The sequence below is a fragment of the Phacochoerus africanus genome, chromosome 12 (assembly GCF_016906955.1).
Source record: "Phacochoerus africanus isolate WHEZ1 chromosome 12, ROS_Pafr_v1, whole genome shotgun sequence".
In the NCBI taxonomy this organism is placed as follows: domain Eukaryota; kingdom Metazoa; phylum Chordata; class Mammalia; order Artiodactyla; family Suidae; genus Phacochoerus; species Phacochoerus africanus.
This window is the reverse complement of record NC_062555.1, coordinates 48,432,801-48,459,550: the sequence shown is the minus strand read 5'-3', so window position 1 is coordinate 48,459,550 and position 26,750 is coordinate 48,432,801. Positions and strand designations below refer to the sequence as shown.

Sequence of the window (26,750 nt, the reverse complement as noted above, 5' to 3'; positions counted from 1 at the left end):
TTTTGGATGTTTTCTATAAATCATGTAGTTTTCTATAAATCATATAAAAATGACACCCCCTCCCCTTTTCTTTGGTGCCGCATATGGCACAAGGGCTGAATCAGAGCTACAGCTGCCAGCCTACACCACAGCCACAGCAATGTCAGGTCCAAGCCGTGTCCTTCACACCTCAGGGCAACATCGGATCCTTAACCCACTGAGCAAGGCCAGGGAGCAAACCCTCGTCCTCATGGTACTTAGGTTCATTTCCGCTGAGCTACAACAGGAACTCCTATAATTGCCCTTTTAAAGCCTGAATGTTACAGGATTATTCTTTTGTTGGTGGAAGACAGGAGAAGTGGGTTTCTGGACGAGTTTGTTGTAAACACTCGTAAGCCTGTCCTGTTGTGTGCTGAAGTTCAGCTTGCTAATATCCATCTCTGGACACCGTCACATCCAGAGAGCAGACCAATAGGTGACATGCAAACACAGATAAGCCCAGGCACTGACAGGAAAGCTGGTGATGGTTGCTGGGCTGGAGTGGTCAGAAACCAACACGACAGACAGACAGCTCTTCAAGTTTATATTTTATAAATTTTCATGAAATGACTTCATAGAGTGAAGTTTATAGCACCACACCCAAGTCAGCACAGAGCCAAAAAAGTTGACTCTCAGATTGTATGTTATATTAGAACTAAATCTTATAGCTGATAGGAATTCTCTAAATTCTGGAGGTGTTGTGAAGAAATGGCTTTTTCCCTTGATGCCTGTTCTCAGCTCTCTTACCTGTGGACATCAACCTAATGGCTCACCTCCAGGAGCAGCATTTTACTTTTATCTTTTACAGCAGAAGTTCAGAGTGAAATCAAGAGGATTTTTGAACTTGCAAGAACACTGCAACTGGTGGACCTTGATGCAGATACTATTAATCATCCAGCTCAACTCAGTAAAACCTCTCTGGCCCCTATTACAAGATGTCTTCTAAGGTAAACCAGGTTGTTAGTGTTTGTTGTGCAATGAAACTTTACTAATGTGTTTATATCCTGCTTTCCAATTATAAACAGGCTTTTACCTTCCACAGAGGGTTTGAGAGAGAGATGGTGATCAAGAATTGTTAAGATTCATATAAGCAGAGGAGGATGATTAATTTCATGGTGTGGAACAGTGATTCCCAAAGAGTAGCCCATGGATTCATGGTGGAGGAGCTTCTGAGGCGCTGTCAGAGGGTCCATTAGGCGAAGAGCATCTCCATGGTAAGTAACACTGAGACATTCGCCCCCTTTTTCACTGTTCTGACATTTGTGCTGATGATGGAGAAGCAGTGGTGGGTGACGTCTAAGCAGGAATCACCAGCCGATGTTGTCTTCTTCCTCCTCGAGTTCTCCCTGCTAAAGCAAACCACCCAGTTTCACTTGACAATGTCCTGATGCAGTAACAACTTATTCTATTAAATGTTGACTCTTCAGGACAAGCTTTTTTAATACTCTATTAACAGAATAGGAAGTACATTTCAAGTTCTTTGGCTACGTAGTCTAACTTGTCTCAAGGACAAGTGCTGGTGTGATTACTAAAGTCATAAACTAAACTAGCCACTTTCATCCTGGAACCCCATTTTTATTTGAAACTGATATGCCATGTGGATTCAGACCCATTCAAATTTCAGGACAGATTGATGAAATTTAATGTAACAGAGTCATAAAAGTTCATTAGGGTTTCAGATTTCACATGGCAGCTAGTCTTTTAAAAAAAAATTCCACTTGTTTTACTGTAGTATCAAAGAAAAATATCTACAGTTACCTATCTGAAAGGCTACTAAATTGCTCCTTTTCTGGATTACTTATCTGTAAGAAGCTGGATTATCTGTGTTGCAAGCAAAACAATATACTGTAGCAGATTAGAGACAGACTGTTTCAGCTGTCTTCTAATGAAGCCAGGCATTCAAGAAATTTGCAAATAACTTAGCTATTTTTATCAAAAAGTGATATGTTAACATGTAAAGGGGTTGTTCCTCTTTTTAATGAATTAATATTTTCAGTTTTCTCATATGTAAATAAATATTAGAGAGATAACAGTTCACATAAACAAAAAGCTCTTTGGAGTTCTCAACTTTTTTTTTTTTCTAATGGCTGCAACCACAGTTTATGCAAGTTCCTGGGTCAGGGATTGAATATGAGCCACAGCTTCAGCAACACCAGCTCCTGTAACCCACTGTGCCAGACAAGGGATTGATCCTATACCTCAGCAGTAACCTGAGCCACTGCAGTTGGATTCTTAACCCACTGTGCCACAGCAGGAACTTCCTCAACAATTTTTTAAAACATAAATCAAGAGACAAAAAGTTTGGGAACTGTTACCTTGAAAATAGATTAGACTTAGAATAAGCTCCATGCTCGTGATCTTTGAAGCTTACAACTGAGACTTAGGTTAACATGCTCATTTTGCAAATCATCTTAAATAGTCTACTCTCTAGATCAATCTATTATAAACCATTAGTGCTGTGTGAAAAAGGCTCCAGAGAAAGGAGTGAATGATGAACTTTTTTTTTTTTAACCTATTTAAAAATCTGATCTTTGACAGGTTAATAAAATTTCGAGGGAAATCTCAACCTTAAAACATCAGCGTCTAGATGGTTAGCAGCAGATAAGCTGCCCCAATGTCCTCTAGTAAGTCTTGCCTTCAGGGGATTACATTGAATACATAAAACCAGGCAGGTTTTGTTCTGCTAACAAAAACCAGACAGGTGGACGCCTGTCCTGGGAGAGAACCCTCTCATCAGCACTGGCCTTCATCCCAAAGAAGGAAAGTTTTGGGTTTTTTGTTTTTTGTTTTTTTTTTTTGCTGTGGTGTGCAGCAGCAACCCCTCAGGTCCCAGACCAGGGGTTGAACCTGGGCCACAGCAGTGAAATCACAAACTCCTAACTACTAGACCACCAGGGAACTCCCTGTCTACTTCTTGCTATGAGCACTTATCCAGGTCCTGGTCGTGGCTTTCAAATGGCTATAGTTTGTTCTCTGGTGACCTTGCTTTGTTAATGTCTAACACCTAAATAGTTATCTTGAATGAAGTAAGATCATCGTTTCAAAACTTTGGTTTGAAAGATGGATCTATTTGGCCTTGCTTTACTATTCACTTCTAATCAGGGAGCACACTGCCAGTTTAATTTTTTATTATAGTTGATTTACAATGTTCCGTCAATTCCTGCTATACAGCAGTGACCCAGTTATACATATTTTATATATACACACACACACATTGTCCTTCTCATACTGTCTTCCATCATGGTCTATCCCAAGAGAGTGGCTATAGTTCCCTGGGCTGTACAGCAGGACCTCATTGCTCATCCATTTGAAATGCAATAGTTTGCATCTAACCCCAACTCCCTATCCAACAACCCATTCCCTCGTCCTCCCCTGGTACATATACACAACAGAATACTATTTACTCGGCGGTAAAAAAAAGAACAAAATGATGCCATTTGCACAAACATGGATGGAACTATAGATTCTCATACTAAGTAAAGCAAGTTGCTGGTTCTTGATAATCACTAAGGAACTGATCTGAGACAACGGAAAAACCAATTTTTAAACCAGTCAGTTACCCAGATTCTGGCCCCTGAACATATTCCTCCTTCTAATCTTTGCTTTACATACTGAGCTTTAAGCCTGTATGCCTCTGGGTTTTGACTTTTTAGATGAAGGTTTATCAGAAGCTTCAAGAATTATATCCATTTATAATTACTTGGCATATGTTAAAACTTGTAAAAATTTGGAACCCGTTTGAAGTTTGGACCACGTCAAATAATTAGTGGTTTCAGCTTCCTGTCCTGTTTCAGATTTCCTGTCCTAACCCTGCCTTGATCATTTCCAAGACTCAGCTTTTCATAGTCTGCATAGTCAAAAGCAGGCTTCTTCCTGTCTGTTTCACAGGCTTGTGTTTTTCTTTTTCACATGTCTTTCCTATCAAAGTATCAATTCCTTTTTTAACTACTGGCAACTTTTCTATCATGGGGGGTAACAACTGTTATTATACCTATTCACTTCCCGGTGGTTTATACGGGTGAGGCATCTGTGTTCTACACAAGTCTACAGACAGGCCCTTGTAACCTGACTGATAGGACAAGGGGCCTTGTGAAAAGGAGGGAGGAGCACATCAGCAAGGGCAGAGGCGCCCTTCCCTGGGGGGGTTGGGTGGCTGTGAAGCTGGGCCTGGACTCGGCTGGCCTGAGTGTGCCCTTTGGAATGTCTGCCTCTGCAGGAATCGTTTGACGTGATCTTGGATGAGAACCAGCTTGAGGACGCCTGTGAGCACCTGGCCGACTACCTGGAGGCCTACTGGAAAGCCACCCACCTGCCCAGCAGCAGCCTCCCCAACCCTCTCCTCAGCCGTACTCTGGCCACTTCAACCCTGCCCAGGAGCCCGACTCTGGCCTCTCACTCACAGGTAAGCAAGCAGCTCTTCCCTGCGGCTGCCTGGCTAGGATCTGTGCCCCGAACCCGGGTGCCGTGCGTGTTCCAACTGGGCAGCTCTATCCAGAATGTGACAAACGCTGAGTCCTCAAGTACCTCCAGTGTCAACTGAGTACCTATAAGAAAAGCAGAATCTGGTAAAGGTATAGAAACCTGTAAGAGCCCCTAGCCCCATAGCCTCCTAAGACAGGGATGGCAGAACTTTCTACATGGGGGCAGCCGAGCCTGTGGACTCAGGCTGCCTGGGTTCCCATCCCTCACCTTCTCCTCCCTGCTGTGTAATCCTGGACCAATTCCTTACCTGCTCTGTGCCTCAGGAATACTAGTGGCCACCTACCTCATGAGGCCATGGCATGACCTGTCCCATCTCATGTCTGTTCTCAAGATTATCATGTCTGTTCTCAAGATTATCAGGTGGCTGTACTGATGACTGTGTATGTCACTATCTTACAACAGTGCTGGTCTCATTACCTGCCATTTAAAGCATTTGCCATTTTATCATTTTTTTCCCTTAAAGCCAACATCCTAAGAAGTTTTCATCTTCCCACACATATTTGAGCAGCCATGTGTAAGCATCTCAAGGACCTGTATCTGTAGTTGAACTATGAGCAAATGAAGGAACGCCCTCCCTCCTCCACTTATTCATTAAAAAAAATTCCTCTGTGCACTGTCCTAGGCCCTCACAAATTAACATAAAGTTCAACATAATACAATACAAACCTTACAAATGCCACGGGATGTTAGCAAAAGAAGCAACAGAGCGAGGTTAGATTTCACTTTCAAATCCCTCAAAAAGGGATTCCACTGGGAATGACTTGCTTTTGTGACAGTTCTAACGACTCCGGAATTGGCTGAGGCCTGTGTTTGCCCCCTTTGCCTCCAGGGTCCTCCAGGCGATCAGAGGACGGATCGCTCAGCCCCGGGCCAGTCTGCTTCCCAAGTTGAAGAAGAAGCCTGCCCGGAGCCGGTCCGGAAACCCCAGCACTGGTCTTCGTCCTCCACCCAGCACCACAACCACCGCAGTGGTGCCGGCCACAGCCTCTCCAGGCAGGAGAGGCTGGACTCAGAGACACAGGAGAGTCGAGACTCCACCAAGGAAGATTCCTGCCATGAGCCCGTGGACCACTGCGCCGCCCACCGTGACCACAGCCACAGGGAGGAGCCCCACGGAGGTCCCGGCACTGCACCACAACGAGTGCAGCATATAGTGGAGCCGCCACAAATTCAAGGACGCAGAAGGGCTCGCCAGGAAGTGAAACGAGGCTGGGGACTGCAACAGGGATGTTTACATCCGCCAGTGACGTTCCTCCTTTTGTGTCGTTGGGGGTTGGTTGGTTTTTTGGGTTTTTTTTTTTTTTTTTGGTTTTTAAAGTCTGGTACACCACCACCCTCACACTCAGTCTGGAGGGCATCTACATCGCAGTCATATTTGATCTGTATATTTTGTACATATTGCTTAACTAGCAATAGCATGAAATAGGGTATTAATATTCTTTTTTTCCTAAGTGCTACCTGAATTGTCCTGGAAGGCTGCCATCCTCTTGTTGTGGACTGGACTATTTCAACTGTCTGGGCTTGAACAAAATCTTTTGCCATCCCTATGGCATTAGTATTTTAAGATGCATAGCTGACATTTTGCAAAAGGTAGTTGATGTATCCAGCAGGCCAGGACTGGCCCATATTAAAAGTGGGATTTCTTGATTCTCGTGACTTTTAATATGTAGGCACCGACCTGATTTGCATATTCATCATGGACCACTGTTTCTTGCTTGTACCTCTGGCTAAATTTGGGGACAGATTCAGTCTTGCCTTACACAAAGGGGATCATAAAGTTACAATCTATTTTCTATGTACTAGTATTGTGTACTGTATAGACAGTTTGTAAATGTTATTTCTGCAAACACCTTCTTATAATAATTATATATATTATATATATATACATATATATAAGTTTGACCACACTGTTTTAGAGTCTTAATGCCAAGTCAGCAGATTTGCTTTATGAATTACAGGGACTAGAAACGCCCACCTTCAGGAAATTTGTAATACCATCGTCCAGACACCTATCCCCCTTCTAGGAGAAAGTCTGTACATACTGTAAATACGTGTGACTGCTTGACTTGAACAGGCTGATTTCTGAATGTTTTCCCACCCTTGTAAGTCAACGATTTTGACCGTAAATGATGGTAAATATAATCAAACTCCAAAGGTTGTTCTACTCCATCGGTGGGCACTGCCTGCGACAACCGCGTGCTTCTCGGCCACTGTCGTCTGAGCCGGAGTTCCATGTGTGCATGCGTGTGGGTCTGGGTGCGAGAGTGTGCACGAGTGGATCTGAATGCGGAAGACGGATGAAGAAACCAGCCTGGCGTCAGGCGCCCACCCACCTGCCCTGCAGGTCACAGGCCACGGGATGCTGCGGGGTCCGGGGGGCGGGCAGGGACGAGAGGAAGCTCACAGCCAGAGGGGGCGCGCATCTGCTGGCTCCTTGTTCTTGCTCCTCGAGAGGAAAAATACGGGCAACTTTTAACTGTGAGTGTTTCACTGGAAATGGACGATCTCTTATGTGCTTGAGTGTCTGTCTTAGGAAACGTCTACACGCTTGTAGGGTTAATTTCAGGGGAAATAACTTCGTCTGACTCCTCCCGCTGCCTCGCCTGACCGAACCGTCCTTCCCTCCCGCTGTGTCGTCTCTCCGCTTTGCCTCCCCTTCCACCCCCTCCTCCCCCACCAGCTCCAACCGTCTCGCTGTCCATCAAAACCTAGAAGTGCTTCTTATAACCAAAGTTTCTGCTCTTCGCAAGAAATCAGGGCAAAATGAGGTGACTTGAAGTGAACAAAAACGCTGAGAACACGTTCCTATGGCAGACCTCTCCACTGAAGGGGAAGCCAGAAGACGGTCGCCAGGCGTCCGCGGCACGAGGTGGCTGTCACGCTAAGGCTGAAGCCTCCTCTGTGTCTCTTTAGTGTCCATCTGTCCAGCTGTGACTGGACAGGTAAGACAGTATTCCGTGTGCAAGTATCCAGCCCTTGAAGTCTGTCCCCGGAAAACTGCCTGTGATTGCCTACCTTCAGATCTGCACATTTTATAACTTTGTTAAATAGGTTAATCTCTATTTTTGCTTTGCTTCTTCCATTATTCCAGGTTCTTGCCAAATATTGCTTGGATCTTTATAGGTAAAACTATTACACATTTAACTCCTTATTCTCCTCCCCCCAACCCCAAGAGAGGTTTAAAAATGAGTTAAGTATCTACTGTTTTCTCAGCTAATATAAATAGGAAACATTTCCCTCAATCAATCTCTTTGTTAACTAATTCTATACTATTGACATACCTTTACTGGATATAAAAACAGCAGTCATATAAATTTTTGATGTGAAACAGTCCCATCATTGGGAAACTATTCCAATTTAGAAATCACTTTTATAAAAGATTTCCAACAAACTTTCCATCATGGCCCCATCCATCCCTATATGAAATTTCATCCCAATTAATGACTTTGGAATATTTAAATTCTTGAGGTATAGCTGCTTTTTTTTTTTTTTGCTGCTACCATTAATCCCTCTCAAACAGTCATGCTAACAGATTCCAATTTTTAAATTTTGTACCCATATTGTTTCTCACTTTACTGTGAAACATATCAGTCCAAATCCAGAGTATTCCTCAAAAGCCTATCTAGCAGGATTTGACATAAAAGCATCTACATGTGACATCTGTACAGTGGGCACATGTGTAATCAGTGCGAACTAAACATGTAAATTAAAAAAATCCAAGAACAATGGCATATTTACTGACTTGTGGAATGTAAAATCTTCGTCTCTTCAGAGAGCAAAGGTTTAATCTTAACCTAGCTGATTGTAGAATCATGGTTTTGTAGATGACCTAGAAAATGCTGGAAATGTTCTCGATAGTTGGATGTTTTCTTGTCAAACCTATTTCAGTTTTTCCTTTGCTCTTTCTCTAGTGCTCTTTTAAGTTACTGTTACAAAAAGGTGCTGCTAAATTGTAGGATGTCTTAGTCATGCTGTACTTTGGGACAAATGCCACATTTTGACACGGTCTGCTAGGCATTCATGTTAACAGTCACTGTCGGCTACACTGAAATGTCCAACAACCTGGTGTAAAGTCATTTCATATCACAGAAATAGAGCTGGCTTCTGTGCTGCTGATCCTTAGTAGTAGTTACTGCCACTTTAGGAATGGTTCTTCAAGCTGAAAGTAGGTTAAATACTCACCAGCACCTCCCACTCATGGCCCATCTTCCTGTGAGGCCACGCCAGTCACTTCGGGCCTGCAGTGGTCTTCCCATCACGTCTGATAAAATGACAGCTTCCGGCAGGTAAAAGGTTCCTGAGGCCTGAGCACAGCCGAGTCAACTTCTCCCCATCTTCATTCTACATATTCAGCAATTCTTGACTCAGATTTTAAATTTTATTGTTCATTCTTAAAATGGAGATCCCTCTTGATGATGAATTTAATTCCTCACCCTTTGCGAAGTGATGCAGTGCAGGATATTCTCCTCTTATTCATACGTCAAGTGTCACACTGTCAGAGAAAGCAAGTAATTAGATGGCTCTGGTTTGGCTGTTCAATTATGGCTAGCTTGTATTTTTAACTATTTGTATTTGGTTACACTAAAATACGATACATGGGGAGTTCCCAACGAGGCACAGCAGAAACAAATCCAACTAGGAACCATGTGGTTTTGGGTTCGATACCTGGCCTCGCTCAGTGAGTGGGTTAAGGATCCGACATTGCCGTGAGCTGTGGTATAGGTCGCAGGCATGGCTTGGACCCCACGTTGCTATGGTGTAGGCCAGCAGGTACAGCTCCAATTCAACCCCTAGCCTGGGAGCCCCCATATGCCACGGGTACAGCCTAAAAAGCAAAAAAATAAAAACAAAAAATAAAATGTGATACATGGTTTGAAGTAAAATGTACTCACTGTTAAATTAAAATGCTGTGTTTCACAGACGGAACTATAACAACATTCAATATGTTAAAAAATTTTCTCATTTCCTTGGTTTTTTTCCTTTTATCATATTTTTCCTACATGTCTGTATTCCTTAAAATTGTATGTGGGAGTTCTCATTGTGGTTCAGCAGGTCACATACATGACTAGTATGCATGAGGATGCAGGTTTGATCCCTGGCCTCGATTAGTGGTTAAGCTCAAGTGGGTTAATCTGGCATTGCTGTGGGCTGTGGTGTAGGTTGAAGATGTGGCTTGGATCCCACAATGCCATGGCTGTGGTGTAGGCTAGCAGCTGCATCTCCAATTCAACATGCTAGGCTGGGAACTTCCATATCCCACAGGTACAGCCCTTAAAAAAAAAAAAAATTGCATGTATTTTATTTCCCAATTTGTTCTATTTTTGAAAGAAACCCACCGAAAAATGTCTACTTTATAGGAAAACATTTCATCAATATTTTTTGTCTTTACTGTTTTGTTTTTTTTTTTTGTCTTTTGTTGTTGTTATTGTTGTTGTTGTTGTTGTTGCTATTTCTTGGGCCGCTCCCGCGGCATACGGAGGTTCCCAGGCTAGGGGTTGAATCGGAGCTGTAGCCACCGGCCTATGCCAGAGCCACAGCAACGCAGGATCCAAGCCACGTCTGCAACCTACACCACAGCTCACGGCAACGCCGGATCGTTAACCCACTGAGCAAGGGCAGGGACCGAACCCGCAACCTCATGGTTCCTAGTCGGATTCGTTAACCACTGCGCCACGACGGGAACTCCCTGTCTTTACTGTTTTTAATATGCAAATATTTTTCTTCTGTTTTGCCTGCGTTGCTTCTATTTGGTATCTGTGGTATCAGTTAAAACTTCACATGATTGCTACTAGGCTCCTTCTACCATTTCCGTTCCAGCTTAGCACCTAAGACTTTACAGACAGCGTGAGAAGAAATGGATTTTGTCTATTTTTAAAATGAAGTTAAAGTCTAGGGAAGTACTATAACAGAAGTACCTATAAACAGAAGTACCACAAGTAAATGGTGTTTCTCTTTAGACAAATGACATCTATTGGACAAAAGACAGAATGAAGGGTGGGAAGTAACCTATTTGAATCTTTTGGCACTTGAAATGTGTTTTCCCTCATTCAAGAAGGATGTAATGAGAGGTTCTATTGTAGTTCAGTGGGTTAAGAACCAAACATACTGTCTGTGAAGATGCAAGTTTGATCCCTGGCTTCCCTCAGTAGGTAAAGGGTCCATCATTGCTACAAACTCTGGTGTAGGTCACAGATGCAGCTCAGATCCAGTGTTGCTATGGCTGTGATGCTGTGCTGGCAGCTTCAATTTGATCCCTATGCTGCAGATATGGCAGGAGAAAGAAAAAATAAGGATGTAAGGAAGATCTGTCTGAAGCTCTGACAGAAAGCACAGGGTTCCTGCCTTCAAGCCTGGGGGCAGTGGTCAAGGGCATGCCTATAGGGTAACCTGGAGGGATGTATCAAGTGCCAAGACAGCAGGAGATAGAGGAACGAGGGGTGTAGACAGAGAAATGCCTAACCCAGCCTCAGAGAAGGGCTGTGTGAGAAAGGCTTCCTCAAAGCAGAGGCCTTCTGAAGCTCACCTGATCCACGAGACCTGGCATTCCTGATGGATGCAATAAAGAGATTTGAGAAATTCCTAATGGAAACCTATCAGAAAAAAGAAAAACTATTAGGCAATTACTTCCAATTATTCACTTTCTATGCCCATGGCTCAATTTGGGGTAGATGTGAATTTACAGAACGGATATTATTAACATTAAATGAGACAGCTTTTAAACTATGGTTGGATATTGAGTATTTTAATATATCTTACCTAAAAAAGCAGGTAGGATGAAGCAAGCCTACCGTTACAATTAATTTTAAAAAGGCAGTCCACTTAAACTGGCCACTACAGGGACAGATGTGGTGTTTGGTCACGTTTGCGGTTTGGATGCTTTCAGATTTTTAACTGTGAAGAGGTCTTTTTTGTCTTGATCTGGCCCAGTCACAGGTGCCTGGTCTGAGGTCGGTGTTCTCTGGACCTGCTTCTGTTCGGTGGTAGGACGCCAAGGCTTAGCTCTAAGTGTCCAGCCACTTCCCAGCTCTCAGAGGATGCTTTCTTCTCTTTCTCACCACTCACATCTCTTAATAACCTGTATGTGATCCATCAGGTGATAAAAGGTAGCCAAATTGTGCAGTATTCTCACTTTTAATCTATAGAGTAAAAAAAAAAAGTTTCATTTTCATTTTCAGTTTAAAATATGAAGGGGGGACTTCCTGCTGTGGCTCAGAGGGTTAAGAACCTGACATAGTGTCCGTGAGGATGTAGGTTCAATCCCTGGCCTCGCTCAGCAGGTTAAGGATCTGGCATTGTCACAAGCTGGAGTATAGGCTGCAGATTCAGCTCGGATTTGGCGTGGCTGTGGTGTAGACCTGCAGCTGCCGCTCCAATTCAACCCCTAGCCCAGGAACTTCCATGTTCCACAGGAGAGGCTGTAAAAAGAAAAAAAAAAATTTTTTTTAAATATGAAGGGGAAAAAATTAAACACAGTGAAGGGAGACTGTCATTTAGGAGAGGCCCAGAATTCAGGTGAAAGGAAGTTGATTAACGAAACAGTCAACAGAAAAAGTCAGGTAAAATCCCCAGCTCAGTTCCCGGCACATGATACATAAGTTATAGTTCCCATAACCTGAATTCGTAAGCAACTTGTACACATGAACTCAGGAACAGAAAACATGCTTTATAACCAAATTAAATATTGCGGATTTTCTTTTGTTAAATCCCCTGATTTTAACATTAAAAATGATTTGCACTCTTTACAAATTAAAACAAAGACCCCATGTGAAAGTATGTTCCAGACATCTATAGGCATCCCCTTTTCTTCATACTGCCTTCTTTATACTCTGCTAAATCCATGAAGAAAAAAATTATTTTAAAAACACAAAGTAGAATCTCCATCTGTCCCCTAATTCCTCTATGAAGCAGAATCTCCATCAAATCTCTGGGTTCCTGGCAGAACAGCTGGCAGTCTTCAGTTTCCTCAGCAACCACAGAATCAATCTGTGGCCTGACAATTCATTCAAGTTAAATTTAAAAAAAAAAACTGCACAGCAAATGTTTGGAATCTTCACTTCTATGGCTCCTTCTCTGTGCTTTTGCATTTCACAAATTTTGCAGTGAAGAAACCTACACAGTCCTCACTGGCCAGCCGGATCATGTCTTCTGTTCTGGTGTCTCTGAGACAATCAAAGTCGGTGTCTCGTGATGGCACCACCAACGGATCGAATCGCTGCAGCTGTTTCAACTGTTACCAAACAACTTTTCTGCCCCCCTGAGTCCTGTATTTTTCTGATAGGGAAAATGTTTTCTTTCTGATGTCACATCAAAGCCCAAACAGGCTTTAATAACTGGGATCTCAAAAGACTAGCCATGGGGAAGAAAATGGTTCAGGATTATTTCTTCTGTATTTTTTTTTTTTTAGGGCCGCACCCATGGCACATGGAGGTTCCCAGGCTAGGGGTCAAATTGGAGCTGTAGCCGCTGGCCAATATCACAGCCACAGCACAGTATATGAGCCGAGTCTGTGACCTACACCACAACTCAGGCCGACTCCCATCATCCCTGCTCCTCCGATTTGAGGCTCCTGCTCGGGACAATGAGCAAACACAGACGAACACCCTCGCATGAGCAAGTGTGCCTGTTATGACCAAGTTGTAGCTTTCACCAATTCCAGAAATAGAAAAAGAGTAACCGCCTTATATTTTCTAACCATTCATCTGTACACTTTATTCATTTGCTTTTTATTTTATGGCCGCACCCACGGCCTATGAAAGTTCTCAGGCCAGGGATTGAATCCAAGCCACAGCTTCTGACATATTGCTGGATCCTTTAACTCACTGCCAGGGGCCAAGGATCGAACCCACGCCACCTCCACAATGACCTTAGCCGCTACAGTCAGATTCTTAACCCGCTGTCACAACGGGAACTCCAGTAAACAACCTTTCAGAGCTGTTTTTCCAGGTAGTGAAGTGGGAGAGGGGTCAGTGACTTGATGAGTACCTGGGACGGCCCACGTGCAGATCTAGTACCGCCACAGCAGAAGGCCTGACCTTGACAGGTAGAAACAAACAAGTTCAAACTGCAACCCTGCCCCACTGGAGCTGCTGGGCTTTGGGAAAGTAACCTTGCAGAAATGTTTCCTCATCCACAAAAGAGATAAAACGCCCGGTTCTGAGGCTCACGTAAGGGGTACCATGCCTGGCACACAGGGGTTGCTCAGTAAGTGGAGCATGACTATCAGTAACAGCAGTAGATGACAATTCAGCTTTGTCTGTCAGACTCCCCAAAACAGACAGGAGTTTTTTGGTTGTCTCAAGACGCCTCTCTCTTGCCCATAACAACTGGAGGATACTTGTTCTTTTTGTTGTTGTTTTTAAATGTACTAGAATACTAAGACATAAGTAAGGCTGAATCAAGCAGTTAAGAGAAATACCAAATCATAAGGAACTGAGCAATACTTGCAAACCACTACTACGAAAGATGCATAAAACCTAAGTCACCATTTCACAATGCCTATGTTAATGAAGATCTTTTTTTTGGTTTACGTCTGAAAACCCAGTGTTTATTAACCCTGGAAGGTGGGGGGTGTTCCATCACTTTCTGGATATATACTGTGCATGTGCATACACACACACACATAAAATTTAAGTAACTTCTCAAGCCTTCTTTTCATCTACAATGTAATTGTCTTAATTTCTAAGTCTAAAAACCAGCTCTAAACTGTTTTTTAATTTATGTATAGTTCCAGGGACTTACTAGAATTCTGCACAGGGAAAACCAAAGGGAGACGTTTGAAACAGCTGATTGTGAGCATCACTACAGATTTAACTCTAGTCTCAAACATCACAGGCTGAAAATCTAGTCATAAATACAGTTTTAATAAAAGCCAGAACAGGGAGTCCTCTTGCGGCACAGTAGGTTAATGATCTGGCGCTGTCTCTGCTGTGGTATAGGTTTGATCCCTGGTCTGGGAACTTCCACATGCCATGGATGCAGACAAAAAACCACCCAGAACAGAAAGACAGTGCTAGGTAAAATAAAGTACAAGGAAGCTTTTTAAATATTCCATATTTTATATAAGAAACCATAAAGATTCTGAGTAACATGAATGAGAGCCACAAGTCAAATAAACACCTAACAGGAGTCCACCTGAGCTCTGTGACATTTTCACACAACAGTCCAGAAGGAAGGCATGGGAAAACGCTGTCAGGAGGTGCAATCTGGAATGGCTCTCGTTAGAGAAACTGCAATTCTGTCTCGGAACTCTTCTCTGATGTGTCTCTACCCATAACCCTCTGATCCCCACCGTGCTTAAGTTTCCGTGACTTATCTGATGACCCAGACACAACCGCCCTTCCCTTCTTCTCACCTGGCGCTGCAGCTAAAGGCAGGGAAATGTTCCCAGGGCCCAGGCAACTTGTTCTTCATTTTCTGCCAGCGTGACAGTGCATGTGCTGTAAACCAGCACGCCCCCCGGCTTCAGCAGCTCAACTGCCTAAAGCAAAGTGTCATCAGACTGTGCGAACCACAAGAGCGAATACACATTCCAAGATCTCTATCTATGTATATAAACCTTTTCCAAGTGTTTGAAATAAACGCATGCTGGCCTGTAGAGCCAGGATTCTCCAATTAGTGGTCCAGACCAGGTGCGCTTCAGTATCTTGGAGCTGTTCTAGTCCACAGGGAAATAGACCTTTCCAAATATGATCACTCAGTTTCATGGCTTTAGACTCCACTTTTAAGGTGAAAATTCACCAGTTTACATTTTTTAGGTGAGATCCCTTTTTAAATTTTTATTTATTTTTTTTAGGGCCGTACTTGCGACACATGGAAGTTCCCAGGCTAAGAGTTAAATAGGGGCTACTACAGCTGCTGGCCCACACCACAGCCACACCAGTTCTGAGCCACACTCAAGACCTACACCACAGCTCACAGCAACGCTGGATCCTTAACCCACTGAGGGATCAAACCTGTATACTCATGAATACCAGTCAGACTCTTAACCTGCAGAGTCATAACAGGAACTCCCAACTCCAACTATTCTGACCAGGCACTATTGTCCTTTCTGCAGTTTGCTCCATGGGTTATTACCCTGAAATACACTAAATTCCTCACTCCTCTATTTATTTTCCTCCCCAATTAGAATAGAAACCCTCCATATAAAGGCGAGGGCTGACTACCGTACAGTCAGCACTGAGAGGAGCATCTTACACAGATGAAGAGCCCAATCAGTATTTGTCCAGGCACAGTGGGTTAAGGATCAAGTGCTGCCACACCTTCAACTTAGGTTGAGACTGAGGCTGGGCTCTGATCCCTGGCCCAGGAGCTCCAGGGATGGACAAAAATTGAAAAATAAATTACTTTATATCCAAATTTTTTGCATCAATTAGTAACTACATGTTAACAACTCTTTTTAGGCTAGAACAGAGTGTTTGAAATTCAGAAATGTCTCAGAGAGGAAATCACTACTGCCTGTGATCAAAGAGTCAACATAAAGGAAATCTAGGTCTCTAGTTTTCTGTGAGTGTGGTAAAGTCTAAATAAAATTTACCATTTTAACCATTTTTAAGTGTACAATTCAACAGCATTAAGCACATTCACACTGCTGTACAATCATTACCATTATCCTTCTCCCAAACTTTTTTACCATCCCAAACTGAAACTCCATCCCCATTAAACAGTAACTCCCTGTTCTCCCATCCCCTCATGTAATATTTGGTCCCCTTGTGTCTGGCTTATATAACTTAGCATAAATAATGTGTCCAGAATTCATCCATGCTGCAGCACGTATTGGAATTTCATTCCTTTTCAAGGCTGTATAATAGTCCATTATATACAGAGACCACATTTTACTCTTCCATTCACCTGCTGATGGACACCTGGGTTTCTTCCACATTTTGGTTACTGTGACCAATGCTGCTATGAACACTGCCTGCTCTCAGTCTTCAAATATCAAAGTAGTAAGTCACCTTTCTCCCACAGCAAAGTATCATCACTTACCACAGTAAAGAGTTTTCTCTGTAATGGTTGATATGATATCACTTCCTTCCAAGTCCAAGTACAAGCCATGTATGGCCTCTGTCCCATTCCACTGCAGGGGGCATCAAGAAGAATTCCATCAAAAGATTCAGGTAAGAATGGAGGTTCGCCTATAAAGAGAATTATAAACATATTTCCCTCTTCCCCATTAGAATAGAAAACTCCTGAGATAGGTATGGTTGTCAGGAATTTAAAATCGTAACCTGGAGTTCCCATCGTGGCTCAATGGTTAACGAATCCGACTAGGTTAAAATCGTAACCTTGAGTTCCCGTCGTGGCTCATAGTGGTTAACCATGAGGTTACAGGTTCGATCCCTGGCTTCAATCAGTGGGTTAAGGATCTGGCATTGTCATGAGCTGTGGTGTAGGTCGCAGATGTGACTCCAATCCCTTATTGCTGTGGCTGTGGTGTAGGCTGCCAGTTGTAGCTCTGATTAGACCCCTAGCCTGGGAACCACCACATGCCCTGGATACAGCCCTAAAAGCAAAAAAAAAAAAAAAAATAATAATAATAATAAAAAAAATCACCATGAAGTGCATAGAGCCCTCTCCCTCCAGCACTATGTCCCATCTCCCCCAAGGTCACCTGCTCCGAATCCCAAGTAGCAGTTAGGTAACAGCCTCTTCTTTAGAGTCTTGAATCCCAGCTCCAAGAAGCTTCTCCTGTAAATTTTTGGAGACGCAAGAAATAAACCCATGCACTATAGTTAATTAATCTATGACAACGGAAAGAGAAACATACAGAAGAGGAAAAGATAGCCTTCAATACGTGATTTGGGGAAAACTGGACAACTGCATGCAAAGGAATGAAGTTAGAACATTTTCTTTTTTTTTTTTTTTTTCTCTTTTAAGGGCCACATCCGAGGCACATGAAGGTTCCCACGCTAGGGGTCTAATTGGAGTTACAACTGCCAGCCTATGTCATATCCACAGCAACGCCAGATCCAACATGGGTTCCGAGCGGCATCTGCAACCTACACCACAGCGCACGGCAACACTGGATCCTTAACCCACTGAGTGAGGCCAGGGATAGAACCCACAACCTCATGGTTCCTAGTCGGATTCATTTCCGCTGTGCCAGGATAGGAACTTCTAGAACATTTTCTTACACTGTAGATAAACTCAAAATGTATAAAGTTCTCAAAGTAAGACCAGAAACCATAAAATTCCTAGAAGAAAATGTAGGCAGTACACTCTTTTACAGAAATCTTAGCAATTTCGTTTCACCTTGAGCAAAGAAAACAAAAGCAAAAATAAACAAATGGGACCTAATCACACCTAAAACCTTGCGCACAGCCAAAGAAACCACCAATGAAAAGAAAGGACAACCTACTGAATGAGAGCAAATGATCTGTCTGATAAGGGATAATATCCGAAGTATATACTGAACTCATAAAACTCAGCATCAAAAAAAAAAAAAAAAACCCCAATTTTAAAAATAGGCAGAGAACCTGAAGAGGCATTTTTCCAAAGAAGACAGATGGCCAACAGGCACATGAAAAGAAGCATAACATCGTTAGTCATCAGGGAAATGTAAATCAAAGCCACAAGTTACCACCTTACACCTGTCAGAACAGCTATCACTAAAAAGCCAACAAATAGGGAGTTCCCACTGTGGCACAGCAGAAATGAGTCTGACTAGTATCCATGAGGGTGCAGGTTCTATCCCTACCCTCGATCAGTGGGTTAAGGACCCATCATGGCTGTGAGCCGACGTGTAGGTTGCAGACGCAGTTTGGATCCAATGTTGCTGCAGTGTAAGTCAGCAGCTGTAGCTCCAATTCGACCCCTAGCCTGGGAATTTCCATATGCTGAAAAGGGAACCCTTGTACATTGTTGTTGGGAGTGTGAACAGGTGCACGACTCAGCAAAAAGTATGGAAGTTCCTCAAAAAATTAAAAACAGAACTACTACTAATGAAAAGAACAAAGAGGCAGAAGACCAGCAAGGAAACAGATCATTTCAACATTATAAACCAACTAGGCCTAACTAATAGAAAACTATCTAGTAGAAAACTCTACAAAATAGCAAAGAGCAAATTCCTCTCTAGTGCACGTGGATCATTTTCTAGGACAAACCATAGGCAAGGCCATAAAACAAAGCTCAATAAATTTAAAAAAGGTTAAACTCCTAACATGTTTGTTTTCCCACCAAAATGGAACAAAAATAAATGTTAGTAATAAAAGGAAATCTGGGGAGTTTCCGTCATTGCTCAGCAGAAACGAATCTGACTAGTATCCACGCAGACACAGGTTTGTTCCCTGGCCTTGTTCAGTGGATTAAGGATCCAGCGTTGCCATAAGCTCTGGTGTAGGTCACAGATACGGCTTGGATCTGGTGTTGCTGTGGCTATGGCGTAGGTCAGCGGCTACAGCTCCAATTTGACCCCTAGCCTGGGAACCTCCATATGCTGCAGGTGTGGCCCTAAAAAGACCAAAAAAAAAAAAAAAAAACAACCAAAAGGAAATGTGGGAAACTCCAAGTATGTGGAAATTTAGAAACATTCTCCTAAACAACCATGGGTCAAAGAAATCACAGCTACACCATAAAATGCTTTTACATTAAGTACAAAAAGACACAATGTACCAAATCTTACAGAAAAGGAGCAAAACAGTGCCTCAAGGAACATTTCTAGCTCTAAGTATCTACATTAAAAAGTAAAACCGGAGTTCCCGTCGTGGCGCAGTGGTTAACGAATCCGACTGGGAACCATGAGGTTGCGGGTTCGGTCCCTGCCCTTGCTCAGTGGGTTAACGATCCAGCGTTGCCGTGAGCTGTGGTGTAGGTCGCAGACTCGGCTCGGATCCTGCGTTGCTGTGGCTCTGGCGTAGGCCAGTGGCTACAGCTCCGATTCGACCCCTAGGCTGGGAACCTCCATATGCCCGCGGGAGCGGCCCAAGAAATAGCAACAACAACAACAGATAAAAAAAAAAAAAAGTAAAACCTCAGAGTTCCCATCATGGCTGAGCAGAAACGAATCTGACTAGCACCCATGACGACTCAGGTTCAATCCGTGGCCTCCCTCAGTGAGTTAAGGATCTGGCGTTGCCAAGAGCTGTGGTGTAGGTCACAGATTTGGCTTGTAACCCGAGTTGCTATGGCTGTGGTGTAGGCTGGCAGCTACAGCTCTGATTCAACCCCTAGCCTATGAACCTCCATATGCTGCGGGAGGCGGGGGGTAAAATATCAAACCAACAACCTAGCCTTCTATTCATAAGATCCTGAAAACAGATGAGCAAACTAAAAATGAAGAAAACAATAAAAATTGGAGCAGGAATTAATGCAACAGAGCAAAAAAAAACCCCAAAAAACAAAACAACAAAAATGAGAATCAACAAAACTGAAAATTGGCTCTTGGAAAAAAAAATCCACAGTATTGACATAACTTGAGCTAGACTAACCATGGGAGACGACTCAAACACTAAAATCAGTAATTAAAGGAAGACATTGCTACTGTTCTTACAGAAATAAAAGTGATTATAAACTGTATAGATAAATGAAATGGACAAATAAGGTATAAATCACTGAAATTGATCAAAGAAGAAGATCTGAATAAACCTATAATGAGTAAAGAGAATGAATCTGCAATTATTAAAACTCACACAAAGAAAAGCCCAGGCCTAGAACACTTCATTGATGAATCCACCAAACTTTTAAATAATACCACCTCTTCATAAATTTTTTCATAAACATGAGAGAAAAGAATAATTTTGGAGTTCCCACTGTGGCTCAGAGTTAAGGACCTGACACTGTCTCTGTGAGGATGCAGGTTCGATCCCTGGCCTCACTCAGTGGGTTAAGGACCTGGCATTGCCACAAGATGTGGCAGAGGTGGCAGATGTGGCTTGGATTCATCATTGCTGTGGTGTAGGCCTGCAGCTGCAGCTCCAATTCGACCCTTGGCCAAGAATTCCATATGCTGCAGGTACAGCCGTAAAAAGAAAAGAATACTGTCCAACTCCTACGAGACAGGTCTTACCCTGATACCAAAATCTGACAAAGATATCCCAAGAAAGAAAACCACAGGCCAGCATCTTTACAAAAATGGACACAATTATTTATCCTCAATAAAACACAAGCAAACCCAATCCAACATTTAAAAAAAAAAAAAAAAAAGATACACCATGACCAAGTGGGATTTAACTCATGAATGCAAGGTTGATTCAAAATCCAAAAATCACCTGAATAAAAAAATCAAAAACCATATGATCATCTGAATAAGAAAAAGCATTTGACAAAATCCACCACCACTTCATGATTTAAAATATCAAACAAACTAGAAAGAGTAGTGAAATTTCACAACCTGATAAAGACTATCTCTGAGAAACCTACAGATTTAGGCCACTTGAAACCAATCAGGAACTAGACATGAATGTTCCCTGTCACCATTTCAACACTGTACTAAGGTTCCAGCAAAGGCAACCAGGCAACAAAATGAAATAAAAGGCACCTAGATCAGCAAAGAAGAAACTAATCTGTGTCTTTTTGCAGATGGACAAAATTGGGGGACTCATACTTGGCCAATTTCAAATTTTACTACAAAGCTATAGTAATTAAGACAGAAATATCAATCAATGCAAGAGAACTGAGAGTTTAGAAATCAAGCCTGACATTTAAGATAAATTAATTTTCAACAAGAGCACCAAGAAAATTCAGTGGAGTGAAATATTCTTTTTTGACAAATAGCGGTGGGGCACCTGGATATCTACATGAATAAGAATAAAGCGGGATTCTTTTCTCACACAACACACAACAATGCAAAAGGAATTCTACATCTAAATCTAAGGGCTCATACTACAAAAATCTTAGAATCTGACACCATAACTATGAGCAATAAAACATAAAATAGATAAAATGGACATCCTTAAAAATTTTGTTGCTTCTAATAACATCACCAAGAAAATAAATGGACAACTGACAGAGAGTAAAAAAAATACATACATATATGTTGTCATTTTAGGGCCACACCCGCAACATATGGATGTTCCCAGGCTGGGGGTCAAAGCACAGCTGCAGCCGCTGGCCTACACCACAGCAACACCAGATCCAAACTGCGTCTATGACCTACACCACAGGTCACATCAACACCGGATCCTTAACCCACTAAGCAAGGCCAGAGAGCAAACCTGCGCCCTCATGGATACCAGTCAGATTTTTTTTACTGAGCCACAAACAGGAACTCTGGTAGAAAATATTTGTAAATTATATACCTAAGAAGGGACTTATACCTAGAATATATGAAGAACTCTTGCAACTTCATAATAAAAAGACAACCAAATTAAAATATGGGCAAAGGATCTGAATGGACAAGTACATATACTATGATCAAGAGACATATGTAAAGGTGCTTAACATTATTAGCCATCAGCAAAATGTGCATTTAGGAAATGTAAATGAAAACTACAATGAGATGCCACTTCCTACCTACCAAGAGGGCAACCATCAAAAAGACAGATATTAAGTGCTGGTGAGGATGTGGAGAAACAGAAAGCCTCCTGCACTGCTAGTGGGAATGCAAAATAGTGCAAACTACTTCAAAAAATAGCCTGGCAATTCTGTTCAAGGTTAAATGGAGGGTTACCACAGAATCCGGCAATCCCAATTCTAGGTGTATACTCAAGAGAAATTAAACACACAAAAACTTAAACACCAATGTTCATAGCAATGTTATTCATCACAGACAATGGGGGGAAGAACCCAGGTGTCCATCAGCTGATGAATGAAGGGCATGTGTTATTATCTACACTCATCCACGAAGAGAAATGAAATACGGATACATGCTACGACATCAATAAACCTTAGAACCACTTTATTAAAAGAAAGAAACCAGTCATTAAAGCCCATATACCATATAATCACACTTATATGTGGAATGTCTAGAAGAGCCAAATCTATACAGGACACACTAATGGTTGACTAGGGCTGGAGGGAGAAGGCTGAAGGGGGTTGAGTGATAATGAAAATCGAGTTTCTTCTTGGGGTGATAAAAATGTCTTAAAATTATATTGTGGTGATCGTTGTAAAACTCTGAATATTTCTTAAAAAGCAGTGAACTGTGTACCTTAAACGTGTGAACTGTATATAGTATGTGACATATACATATCAATAAAGTCGTTAAAAAATTAATAAGAACAGATAATTAAAGGTTTTATTGCAATGTTCATTTTCAAGGAATCTTTGTTATTCATGATATTAGAAGAAAAACATACGTCTCATTTAACAAATGATATAGGTTGACATAATTTAAAATTACAAAAGAAGAACTTGCCAAAAACTTTAAATATGACGTTTGCTTTAGCGTCAAAAATAAATAAGAACTGCTTAAAAGGACTGATGTCTAGAATACTTACATCATACACTAGAAAACAACTTGTTTCCTTCTCAAATTTTATTTCTGAGAGATAAGACTGGATTCAGGCTTCACCTTAGAAGTAACTAAAATATTATACATGTGGATAATCTTTACTCCTAATCAAAAAAAGCCCAACTGAACACACCCCATTCTAGTCTTGCTTTTTAGATTTCTTATAGTATTGAAATAACCTTGGAATGCTATTTAAGCATTTTAATCATATTAATGCAGTCTATAGAATAGGTGAAAATCACTGAGAAGTAAATTGCAGAATTATTACTACTGCTGCACGCATGCATTTTCAAGTCAGTATTCATTATTCTTCTTGCATTCAATTAACAATTATGTGGAGTTCCCAACATGGCTCAGCGGAAATGAATGTGACTAGCATCCATGAGGACACAGGTTCAATCCCTGGCCTGTTCAATGGGTTAAGGATCCAGCATTGCCGTAAGCTGTGGTGTAGGTCACAGACACAGCTCAGATCCCACACTGCTGTGGCTGTGGTGTAGGCCAGCAGCTACAGCTCTGAATGGACCCCTAGCCTGGGAACATCCATATGCCTCAAGTACAGCCCTAAAAAGACAATTAAAAAAATATATATTATGTAGATGACAATTTATGACTGAGAACAAAAATGACTGACCATGAATGAAATTATATTTCCCAAATATAGTTACCACAATATCTTCCACTCCATATGTTCTTACAGTTTCACACTGAGAGTCAATGACACCTGGAGGCCCCAGTTAACAGCCACCATCATCCTTCCAACGTGTATGTGAAAGACAGCACCTTTGAGATGACGCCTCCTTCAGCCACCACTGGCGGCAACCACAAAAGACAATGAAAGCGAGAACCAGCTGAGTATCTGGTCAACCCACAGAACTGGGAGGAATAATAATGATTACTGCTGTTTCTAGCCACAAAGTGGTGGGATGACTTGGGGCAGCATCACTGAGTAACCAGAACAAACTGAGTAGGGAAACTACCACACAGCTTGATGTCAGCGTAATCACCAGTTAACTCTCGCGGCCTCCATTCACTACACACTTCACTTATCCACCCACAGGCTTTCAAACCCTTTCAATTTCAAGGAGGAAGACGGGAGTTCCCAATGTGGCTCAGCGCTAAGGAACCCAAGTAATATCCATGAGGATGCAGGTTCAATCCTTGGTCTCACTCACTGGGTTAAGGATCTGGTGTTGCTGTGAGCTGTGGTATGGGTCACAGATGCAGCACAGATCCCGTGTTGCTGTGGCTGTGGTGTAGGCTGGCAGCTTCAGCTCCGATTCAATCCCTAGCCTGGGAACTTCCATATGCCATGGGTGTAACCCTAAAAAGTAGAGGGGAAAAAAGGGGGGAGTGGGTATTGTATTAGGAATAAAAGGAAAAAATGTAAATGGTCACCATCTCCACTGTTATTTCCGTTTTTTAGGACCACAACCACGGCATATGGAAATTCCCAGGCTAGGGGTCAAATTGGAGCTACACCTGCCGGCCTATGCCACAGACACAGCAGTTCAGGATCCGAGCCTTGTCTGCAACCTACACCACAACTCAGAGCAATACCAGATCCCCAACTGACTGAGCAAGGACAGGGATCAAACCTGCACCTACTTGGATACTAGTCGGATTTGTTTCCTCTGAGCCATGACAGGAACTCTTCTACTTTTAATAATACAAAGCTTTTGGCAGACTGCTATTTGTCCTTCAATTACCATTATCCTTTTTTGCTATAGGAATGGTTTGAACACGGCGACACAGGTGAAGACCCAGTTTTCCAGCCCCACTTGCAGTTATGATTAAATGACTAAGTGGTGGCCAGTGGGCTGTGCACCCCACATCCACATCCTGCCCTTAAAAAGACTGGCAGTGCATCTCCTAGGCCCTGTTCCTTTCCCTTCCCGAGAAAAACTTGAAACAGCTGTGTTGGCCCCAGAGATAAAGCTACCAGCATTGGATGTCCACCTCTAACTGTTCAGTGAGACAAAAATAAACAACAAATCCAAAAACAAACAAAACGCTTCTAACTTCTCTAAACCACTGAATTTTGGGGCTCTCCAGTACAACCCCCTAGCCTACACACTGATATCATCTCCTGGCTAGTACTGGAAGGCTGACAATCCACTGACCCTGACATGTTGTCACCGTGTAAGGAAGCACTTCAATCCAACCTGTTCCCACTCTTCTTCAGGACGTTCTGTTTGTCTGGGAAGTTTTCCATGTGTGTCATTTGTTTGGTTTTACTTTTTTAATCCTATGTGGCTTACTACCTATTATGCAAACATTAACAAAATAATTTTAGAGATTTGTGGACTTTCACATTATTATTGCTGAAGTAGCCTTTTTGAAAGTCATCATGACTCAAAGAGCATCCTTAAGTAATAAACTGTCTAAGAAAACGAATGCTGGTTAGTCACTATAATATGCAAGTTTCTCAAGTACTTTATTAAATCAAACCTAAACAAAGACAGAGAAATACAGGTAGAGTAACTTACTAATGCAGTATTTTATTCCAAAACAAAATACACAGCAATTTTCACTTTCTAGTTCTATATCCCCAATTCCTCAAGAAAAATGAAAATAGCTCAGAGATCATTAAACTGAAGGGCTCACACCACATTTCAGCTTTCTGAGCTGTAATATAAAACTAAAACAAATAGGTTAAGAACAAAGACTTCGACCAAGTCTTGGAAGTTTGATTCTGTATTAAAAACGTGATATTCAAAGAGGAGATGAAAAGCGAAAAGATATCTATTACAGCAAAATATCCTAGATTCATGCCAAAGTTTCAAGGCTTTATGGATATTTAGGGGCTGGAAAGAAGGCAGCAAAATTTTACTGTTTCTAAGTGCCAATTATATAAGCCTCAAGAAGATAAAATTTAACTCACTTTCTGTGTCTATAGCAACTTTAACGGCCTTTGTTCCATTAAAGCAAAATCCCCAGATGGAATTCAGCCCTAGTAATAATGCATTCTGCTTTATTTTTTCTACTTTTTTGGATATTTTATCCAGTGCTATCACTTCTCCCCCCCACCAAAAAAAAAAAAAGAATAAAGTATAAATCCAAAGAAAACATGAAAATTCTTAATGAGAAAAACTTTCACCAATCTGAGAATTGATTACCCAAACCTGATCACTCTTGTCATGAATCACCATCCACTGCCACACCCCCCTCTACCTAGCATACCCTTCCCTACTTTATCTCATCTACCTAATTCTTGCTCACCTTAAAGGCTCAACTGAAATAACATCCACATGGAGAAAAGTTCTACCCATTTCTCTGCACTCAGGCCTTCCTCTTCTGTGCTAATGATATTTAATTCATACCTCCACTGTGGCATTTATTGCAGTTTGGACCAATAGTCCCTGCTTATGGACTAAACTATGTTTCATCCATCTCTGTAACAGCTTTGAGTCTTACACAAGACACCAATTCAAAACATATTTTGTGAAATGGAACATTGTGCAGTTAATCAGAAAGTTTTCATAAAAATAACCATCTCGTGCTGAGAATGGAAGACTACAAAGAGTTAACACAGGGGGCCAGAACTGCTACCCTTTCTTTAGAAGGCCTGGTTACAAGGCTGGGCCTTGGCTGGTGTCCCAGAACTTAGAATCAGGGGGGTTCTCACTATTAACTGCAAAGGGTAGCTCACGGTGCGTAAGTGTTTATACAAAGAGTACGGCTTATATCAGACACTAGCTTTTCTTCCAGGAGGCTGGAATCTGGATGTAAACCAGGCAGGGAGTGCTTGTGTAACCAGCCCTGAATGAAAATCCTGAATGCTGTGTCTCTAATGAGCCTCCTGGTGATGACACCTCACATGTGTGTTGTCATACTTGTTGTGGGGGGACTAATATGCACCGTT

The 26,750-nt window shown here is 42.1% G+C and overlaps 1 long non-coding RNA gene across 12 annotated transcripts in view; it reads right to left on the bottom strand.

The window, feature by feature from the left end:
* Positions 1 to 545: 545 nt before the first annotated feature.
* Positions 546 to 26,750, bottom strand: part of LOC125112400 (uncharacterized) — a 64,616-nt gene continuing 38,411 nt past the window's right edge. For 4 of the 12 annotated variants that reach the window (XR_007131142.1, XR_007131141.1, XR_007131140.1 and 1 more), the window contains 8 exons: positions 17,108 to 17,184; positions 16,483 to 16,631; positions 11,257 to 11,636; positions 11,024 to 11,090; positions 8,683 to 8,992; positions 6,834 to 6,946; positions 4,419 to 4,562; positions 546 to 1,367 (listed from right to left, as the gene is read on the bottom strand). This is a non-coding gene — a long non-coding RNA (uncharacterized LOC125112400). Of the gene's footprint in view, positions 1,368 to 4,418; positions 4,563 to 5,166; positions 6,947 to 8,682; positions 8,993 to 11,023; positions 11,091 to 11,256; positions 11,637 to 14,851; positions 14,978 to 16,482; positions 16,632 to 17,107; positions 17,185 to 26,750 lie in introns of all 12 variants that reach the window. The other 8 variants (XR_007131144.1, XR_007131146.1, XR_007131145.1 and 5 more) reach the window with 8 other exon arrangements.